The sequence below is a fragment of the Tachyglossus aculeatus genome, chromosome 2 (genome assembly GCF_015852505.1).
Source record: "Tachyglossus aculeatus isolate mTacAcu1 chromosome 2, mTacAcu1.pri, whole genome shotgun sequence".
NCBI lineage: Eukaryota > Metazoa > Chordata > Mammalia > Monotremata > Tachyglossidae > Tachyglossus > Tachyglossus aculeatus.
The window spans coordinates 33,745,470-33,754,981 of record NC_052067.1 but is presented as its reverse complement, the minus strand read 5'-3'; positions in this window follow the sequence as shown (position 1 = coordinate 33,754,981).

Below are 9,512 nucleotides of genomic sequence, written 5' to 3'. Positions count from 1 at the left end.
CAATTTTAAGTTATCCACGCTAATGAAGGCGTGCTTCTGGCTCATTCTTACTAGCTGCAGACATAAAGGAAAAATATCTTTCATATGCTTTCCCCAAACCCGAGAAGTGCCATTCGTGCACCCAATCCAAATGGCCGCAAGAGATTTTTCTGATGCAATTTCTGATCTAAAACGTATTGCAATGAAAATCCAGCTCAAAGCCAACAGACACATCGGCACCATCTGTTTCGCCACATTTAAACCAAAATGAAGCGTGAGAGGGGAAAACTGAAACAACTGGAGAGGAAAGAACTCGAGTGGCAAAAAAGAGAGAAAAGCAATCAGAAGGTGACAATGCTGCGTTGGTAGGAGCAATGGAACTTGCTCAATAGGACTGCAAACAATCCTTGTGATAAGCTACTCGAGCTTTCCGCAAGGGGTTTACAATAGTCCAATTTGGGTGGAAATACAGAGTTCACTAGAAATCTTTGAAAAAGCTTAGCAGATCATAGGATTGATGTGCTAGAATCAGGACCGTGCCCCATTCTGGACTCTCTCACTGTTCTCTCTTCTTTGTCCCTACACAATGAGGCTTCATGCTTTCCACAAGGGGTTTACAATAGTCCAATTTGGGTGAAAATACTCACGGAGTTCCACTAGAAATCTTTGAAAAAACTTAGTAGATCATAGGATTGATGTGGTAGAATCAGGACCGTCCCCATTCTGGACTCTCTCACTGTTCTCTCTTCTTTGTCCCAACACAATGAGGCTTCAGGCTTTCCGCAAGGGGTTTACAATAGTCCAATGTGGGTGGAAATACTCACAGAGTTCCACTAGAAATCTTTGAAAAAGCTTAGTACATCATAGGATTGATGTGCTAGAATCAGGACCGTGCCCCATTCTGGACTCTCTCACTGTTCTCTCTTTCTTTGTCCCTACACAATGAGGCTTCAAGCTTTCCGCAGAGGGTTTACAACAGTCCAATGTGGGTGGAAATACTCACAGAGTTCCACTAGAAATCTTTGAAAAAGCTTAGTACATCATAGGATTGATGTGCTAGAATCAGGACCGTGCCCCATTCTGGACTCTCTCACTGTTCTCTCTTCTTTGTCCCTACACAATGAGGCTTCATGCTTTCCGCAAGGGGTTTACAATAGTCCAATTTGGGTGAAAATACTCACGGAGTTCCACTAGAAATCTTTGAAAAAGCTTAGTACATCATAGGATTGATGTGCTAGAATCAGGACCGTGCCCCATTCTGGACTCTCTCACTGTTCTCTCTTCTTTGTCCCTACACAATGAGGCTTCAAGCTTTCCGCAAGGGGTTTACAATAGTCCAATTTGGGTGGAAATACTCACGGAGTTCCACTAGAAATCTTTGAAAAAGCTTAGTACATCATAGGATTGATGTGCTAGAATCAGGACCGTGCCCCATTCTGGACTCTCTCACTGTTTTCTCTTCTTCGTCCCTACACAATGAGGCTTCTGAGACACTGGTAAGTGCGGTGTCCTGGAGGACTGGACTCTTGATTATGCTTGGACAGTGCTGGTGGAGGTGCCTGGGGCTCGAATAGAGGTAGCAATACAAGGCCTGGCAATTTCCACGCACTTAACGCCCCAACCCCTCTCATTTTTGCTTTGCCCTCTTTGGCCTGGCTTTGGAACATGAAGGCTTTGCAAGCATCAGGTGTAGAGCATCCTTCGGGCTAAATACTCAAGACAATTTTGTGTTGCCTTAGGCTGTCGAGTCGTGTCCGACCCATGGCGACACAATGGACACCTCTCTCCCAGAACAGCCCACCTCCATCTGCAATCGTTCTGGTAGTGGATCCATAGAGTTTTCTTCGTTTTAGACTGTGAGCCCACTGTTGGGTAGGGACTGTCTCTATATGTTGCCAACTTGTACTTCCCAAGCGCTTAGTACAGTGCTCTGCACACAGTAAGCGCTCACTAAATACGATTGATTGATTGATTCGTAAAAATGCAGAAGCGGTTTACCACTGCCTCCTTCTGCGCGATAAACCTGATTTTCCACCCTCGACTCTCTCCCAAGCCACTGAGGGAGTATATGTTAGCTTAGAACCTACCTGATTTGGTGGCTTTAATGGCTTAGATGTTCAAGTTTGGACTGAGTCAATGTGTGGAGATTGAAAGTTCTAATAAAAGCTCCGTTTCAAGAATGAAATGCTGAGGCTTGTTGGCAATTTGTCCTTTTGTGCATGCTTTTGGTGACAATAATAATAATAATAATAATTGTGGTATTTGTTAAGCGCGATGTGCCAAGCACTGTTCTAAGAGCTGGGGTGGATATGTGAATCAGGTTGGACACAGTCCATGTCTCTCATGGGGTTCACAGTCTGGATCCCTACTTTACAGATGAGGTAACTGAGGCATAGAGAAGTGACTAGCCCAAGGTCACCCAGCAGACATGTGGCAAAACCAGGATTAGAATCCATGACCTCTAATTCCTGGGTCTGTGCTTTAAGTCAGAACTTTTGCTGATGAGCACTTCTAAGCCAGCCCTTTTCAGTGAGCACCGTCCACAGAGAGGCTAGATTTTCGGGATATGGTTCAGATTTTCTTATAATTGCTCATGAAGTAACTTAATGGAAACTGGAAAAAAAGCATAATGGACTGTGAGACAAAAGATTAAAAAGAACCAGTTGCCAGATGGCAGAATGTGAGGGAGATGGCGGGGGGACAAAACTGTTCCATCAGTCTGATAAGGCATCTGTGTTAAATCCAGGTCTCGTGGCCCTTATAAGGGTGGAGTCCTACAAAATTGCTCCAAAATTCTTCATTTGGTCTGAAGGCTTGATGCCATCAGTTTTGATTTTATTTTTTCTATTTTCGGTTGTCTTTTCTTTCCATTTTCCCTTTATCTACTGTCTACTCAACACTGTGCCCAGGTAATAGGATTCAGGGAGAGCATTCAACTCTGTCGCGGATGGAGGGCTTGCCAGATGCTCTGGCTAATTATCATTCCAAAGCACTCGGGCGAGTCTGAAAAATGGTTCAAAATATAATTAATAACAATATGAACATCTCATTGGGAACCTGAAGCTTGGAAGATTTAATTTTTTAATGAATGCACTCAAGTTACTAAAAGATTTCATCACTTGTTTTTATCATTTGGGTCAAATACCCATTCCGTAAATGTTTAATCTAGCAGCAGCACAATTCTGTTATTGAAGGTGGTGGAAGGACGCTGTTCACCCTTCTCTAGCTCAATCGTGCTCTTCCAAAATTGCAGCAACCACTGCAGCAACCTGAGTTCTAAACCTGGCCCTGTCGACTGCTTGCTTTGTGACCTTGGACAAGTCACTTGCTTGCTTTGTGACCTTGGACAAGTCACTTACCTTATCAGTCCTCAGGGACGGGGACTATGTCCAACCTGATAAGCTTGAATCTGCCCCAGCGCTTGACATAATAAATGCATAACAAATACCATTTTAAAATAATAAATCAATCAATCATATTTATTGAGCGCTTACTGTGTGCAGAGCACTGTACTAAGCGCTTGGGAAGTACAAGCTGGCAACATATAGAGACAGTCCCTACCCAACAGCGGGCTCACAGTCTAAAAGCAGTCTTTTGTGCAGGAACCATTTCTCCCTAACCCAAACCTTCTCCAAAACATTCCCTTCCCACTTTTACACTGATTTCTACAAATGCCAACTTCTTGCCCCCAAATCTGTCCTCTAATGAAGACACGGTGACAATTAACTGAATGACATTTGTGTCTATTAAAAGTACTAGTTTCCATGAATTTAGAATATAAAGTCTCAATGGCCAGCTCCTGCTATGTCCAGGCAGGAAATCCTTGTAGACGTGTCTTGGAGGAAGAAAGGCAAGATTGCAGAGGACAGAAGTCAGGAAAGTGAGGTAGATTTGGGTGTTATTGGCAGAGGTAAATGAGGCCATGACAGCAGATAATCTAGGGAGTGAGTGTGAGTTGAGAAGAGAAGGGGCTCAGAATAGAGCCTTGAGGGACTCCAGAATTAGGAAGGGGAAGGCAGAGAAAGAACCGGCAAAAGAGATTGGGAAGCACTGGTCAGAGGCATAAGGGAAGGCCAAGAGAAAACAAATCTCCAAGTGATTGGGTCTGGATAAAATCAATGCTTACTGCCTGATTGACTAACACAAATTTCAGTCCAGAAGGAAGTCAACTTACACCTTTCGTGTATGAAGAGGTGTGACTGAAATGCTACATCTATTCATTCATTCAATAGTCTTCTTCCCCATTTTCCAGATGAGGTAACAGAGGCCCAGAGAAGATAAGTGACTTGCCCTAACTCACATAGCTGGCAATCAGCAGAGGTGGCATTTCATTCATCCATTCATTCAATCGTATTTATTGAGCGCTTACTGTGTGTAGAGCACTGAACTAAGCGATTGGGAAGGACAGATTGGCAACATTCAGAGACGGTCCCTACCCAACAAAGGGCTCTCAGTCTAGAAGGGGGTCACAGTCTAGAAGGGTCTAGAGTAGTCAATAGAATTTGAATATCATGATACAGTACTCTTTTCCTCCAGGAAGGGAATGTTAAAATAATTTGAAGATGCTAGCTTCTCAATTAATTCAAATATTAAATTTATTTTCAATAGTTGGCAGAAGCAAAATGTAGTTACTGCCCTTCAGCTTTTGGTATCGTTTTGCATGCAAAGAAAAACAACACTTTAGTAGTGCACACTGCAGTGTCAGTGGAAAGAGCACGGGCTGGGGAGCCAGAGGTCATGGGTTCAAATCCTGGCTCCGCCACTTGTCAGCTGTGTGACCTTGGGCAAGTCACTTCACTTCTCTGGGCCTCAGTTACCTCATCTGTAAAATGAGGGATGAAGACTGTGAGCCCCACGTGGGACAATCTGATCACCTTGTACCCTCCCCAGTGCTTAGAACAGTGCTTTGCACATAGTAAGCGCTTAACAAATGCCACTATTATTATTATTATTATTTCTTAATGAGGTATTTCACCAATTTTTCTTGCCAAAGCTGAACTGGCTTGCTGTTGAGGAGTTCAAATTTCCTTTCTCTGGTGGGTCCCTCCCCCGATGCCTCCAGGCCAAAACTCTCCACTCATCATTATGTACTGAATGCTCTAGATTCATGAGCTTACACTCCCATCCCTTACCTAATAAACGACTTTCAATCCTGGCTTCTTTCCTTTCCCATTCCTGGACCCTGATCCCTTTCTCCCAGTCCTTGATCTCTCTCCACATGAGTATAGTAACTTCCATCCCCAAGGATGCCCGAATGAATGAGAACACAATGTTCTATTAAATGATCCTGGCAGCAACGTCCTCATTGTGAATGCAAACTAAATGTGTCCCAGTACCGATAGCTGCATTTCATAACACCTCTCCACTCATGACCTTACGCCAAGAAACAGCAGACACTTGTAAACACTGGATTATTGGGTCTTTCCTACTTCCCTTTTTTGGGAAAGGAGATAATCTTAACTGGTTTGAAATACAAGAAAAAGCGTTTCAAAAACAAAAGAGACTATAGGTTTTATGAGACTGACCTTTTGAATAGTCATTAAAATGAACGTGACAAGAGCACAGGCCGGGAAAGCAGAAGGATTTGGGTACATCCCGGCTCTGCCAGTTGTCTGCTGTGTGACCTTGGGCAAATGACATCACTCCTCTGTGCCTCAGTTAAATGGGGACTAAGACTGTAAATTGGGGATTAAGACTGTGAGCCCTATGTGGGACGGGGACTGTGTCCACTCTGATTAATTTGTATCTACCCCAGTGTTTAGGACAGTGCCTGGCCCGTATTAAGTGATTAACAAATACCATTTTCTTTTTTTTAAGAGTGCAACAAAAGCAACTTAGGAGGAATTGCCTGAAAATAGTTTCATTCCCATTCGATTTCCTAACCTCTTTAGGCGGGGTTTTGAATAATCTGTGGGGAAACTGAATAATCTGCACAGGGGTGTTTGGGTTCATTCATTCATTCAATCGTATTTATTGAGCGCTTGCTGTGTGCAGAGCACTGTACTAAGCGCTTGGGAAGTCCAAGCTGGCAACATATAGAGACGGTCCGTACCCAACAGCGGGCTCACAGTCTAAAAGGGTTCTCAGTCTAGTGACAGACGGGAAAGAAGTGTGGGGGATGAGCATGGGAGAAGGAAAAACAAACACCACAGGTTGACTGAATTTTCACAGTCCCAGTCTTACAAGACTACTTATCTACTGGTTTCCAGTTTAAATGTGGCTTTAGAGAAGCAGCGTGGCTCAGTGGAAAAGAGTGTGGTCATGGGTTCAAATCCCAGCTCTGCCAATTGTCAGCTGTGTGACTTTGGGTAAGTCACTTCACTTCTCTGGGCCTCAGTTACCTCATCTGTAAAATGGGGATTAAGACTGTGAGCCCCCCGGGGGACAACCCGATCAGCTTGTAACCTCCCTAGCGCTTCGAACGGTGCTTTGCACATAGTAAGTGCTTAATAAATGCCATTATTATTATGATTATTTACAGAAAGGCAAGCAACATTGAAATCCATGAGTGTAACTGGGGAAAACGGTATGTCTGCTCCATTAACTAGTCACTTTCATTGTAATATGCCAGGGACAAAGTTGGAGAATGGCTCATTAGTCCAAACCAGTCTCTGATGTAAAGCCATGTCTTAGCCTCAAAACCCGAAAATATATCTTTGGCCCATTCACCCTGTTAGACACTGTTGTTCCTTTCACTCACTGGTCTGGCAACGGGCCAGGACACAGGCTTTCTCCTCCTTTTCGCCTCATCCTCAGCTATTCAGCTCCAGCCCTTGGGGAGACAGAGCCCTTGTGTCCCGTGACACCCCACACCCCTCACCCTCCCCAGAGCACAACGCCGACCCTTCTTTGGTTCTTCCATCCTCCTTAACTTTCCTTTGACTTGGGCATGTCACCCACTTAAAGGTCATATTTTATGGAGATTTAGCATCGTGGCCACAACATCTAATCTTTTTTGGTAAATGCTGGGCCTCTTTGTAAATAAGAGTTCGAGGGAAGCAGCATAGAGAGAGAAGTTCATGTGAAACATTTGGTGAAAGGAGGCTGATGCAGTAATCTACTGGCATGCAGAGAAGTATTTGTGGAACCCTGTTCGTACCATTATTCGAACAGGCTTAATGGCCACTTACCCTTTCCCGTGGGTTCACAGAACTTCAGTATTGGATAGGGCCCAGATTTCATCCAGCAGCGTGGCTTAATGGTTAGAGCACAGCCTTGAGCACAGCATTTTACCTCATCTGTAAAACGGGGATTAAAAGTGTGAGCCTCACGTGGCAAAGGGACCTTGTCCGACCTACCCCAGTGCTTAGAACAGTGCTTGATACAGAGTAAGTGCTTGACAAGTACCATATTATTATTATACATAAAGAACTCTGGACTATATTTGCAGTCCTACACTACTCTAGAATTTTGGCTCACTCCAATTTTCAGAGACCTTAGAAAAAAGAATAAAGTGACATAATCCACTAAAAGCGTTAGAAATGAAAGGATTGGTGTCAGCTTCCCAAATCACCCTACGTTTTTACTTTAGGCAGTAATTTCAGTCTAATCAATTTGCATGAGTAGGGCAGGAAGAACGGAACAGTTTCTATTGGAGTTTTTCAAATTTGATCCCACTTTAAGATTAAACTTCATCCTTCCAGAAACAATCTAAATCAAACACCTCTGGACTACCTCAAACTCTCACCTCACAGACCTTCACAGAGCCCGCTGGTGAGATTCTGTGGTGCCTATTCCAGCATCTCCCATTCTGCAAAATCCCTTCCTAAGGAGTTCCAAGAAAGGAGAACGATGCGTCGGTACCAGTTGGTTGGCTCAAGGATCTCCCTCCCCGAAAGTGTGTTTCCAGTCATCACAACTAAAAAACATTTTAGTAGCTTGGTGTCTGCCCCACCCCACAGCACTTACGTACGTATCTTTAAATTACATATTATAAATTACTTATTTATTCACATTAATGTTTCCCCGACTAGACTGTAAGTTCGTTATAGGCGGAGACCTTGTCTGCTAATTCTGTAAGCAGCGTGGCTCGGTGGAAAAGAGCCCAGGCTTTGGAGTCAGAGGTCATGGGTTCAAACCCCAGCTCCGCCAATTGTCAGCTGTGTGACTTTGGGCGAGTCACTTCACTTCTCTGTGCCTCAGTAACCTCATCTGTAAAATGGGGATTAAAACTGTGAGCCCCACGTGGGACAACCTGATCACCTTTTTGGGCAAGTCACTTAGCTTCTCTGTGCCTCAGTTCCCTCATCTGTCAAATGGGGATGAAGACTGTGAGCCCCCCGTGGGACAACCTGATCACCTTGTAACCTCCCCAGTGCTTAGAACAGTGCTTTGCACATAGTAAGCGCTTAATAAATGCATTATTATTATTATTGTAACCTCCCCAGCGCTTAGAACAGTGCTTTGCACATAGTAAGCACTTAATAAATGCCATCATTATTATTATTATTATTATTGTAACCTCCCCAGCGCTTAGAACAGTGCTTTGCACATAGTAAGCGCTTAATAAATGCCATTATTATTATTATTATTATTATTACTACAACAGAACTGTACTCTCCTGTACTCTCCCAAGCGCTCTGCGCATGGTAAGCACTCAATAAATACAACCGATTGCACAATAAGCTTCCTCATCATCAATCGTATTTATTGAGTGCTTACTATGTGCGGAGCACTGTACTAAGCGCTTGGGAAGTACAAATTGGCAACATATAGACACAGTCCCTACCCAACAGTGGGCTCACAGTCCTCCTTTTCCGAAACACACAACCTCCTGAAAATGAATGTCACGTTCTCTCTCACTTTTGTAGCCAACCGCTTGCCTCGCCTTCATGGCTAATTCTTTGAAAACTTCTGTGGAAAGCCAGCTGGGATAGCAGTCTCATTCCTCTCCATGCTATAGGTTCACTGGATGCTGACAAGGCCTCCTGCCTCACCTCCATTTTAACGGACAGCCCACTTAAGCAGCTCCCTATTTAATGTCTTCAAGGGTGTTTTAATTGGGTTATCCCACCAGAACTTTAAATTCATTACTTTAAAAATTAGGGCTTGCACTGTAAGCCTGTTAGTTACAAACAAAAGTTTAAAAATAAAGAGCTTATACTCAGGAAACAACACCTAAAACACCTCGCCATCCTAGGGAAAAGGCAGAAGATAGGAACTGTGCTTTAGGGTGCCGGCTAGAAATGGAATATATAGAACAGTAATTAGGTGTTTTAGATGATCGAAGTGCCATTTGGGCCAGGAGTGACTTGGCAAACAGAAATAAAGTACCTCTAGAGTGTTTTCCTGCGCGAAGGGGAATGGATGAAACTTTGAATAGCCTCTCCGTCCTTGTCCTGAGAGACTGGAGAGTTTGTCCTCCTCTTCTCTGCTAAGCCTACGCGGAAACTTACTTAAAGAAGCTCTTTTGAAGGTCAGAGCGAGGATCTTTCATGGAAGAGTAGCTGCTTTCTGGAGGAAACTGCCTTGCAAGAGGGTCTCAGGGAGTGCAGGGTAGAAGACGGGGCTTCAGACAATCCTGTTGTCTCGGG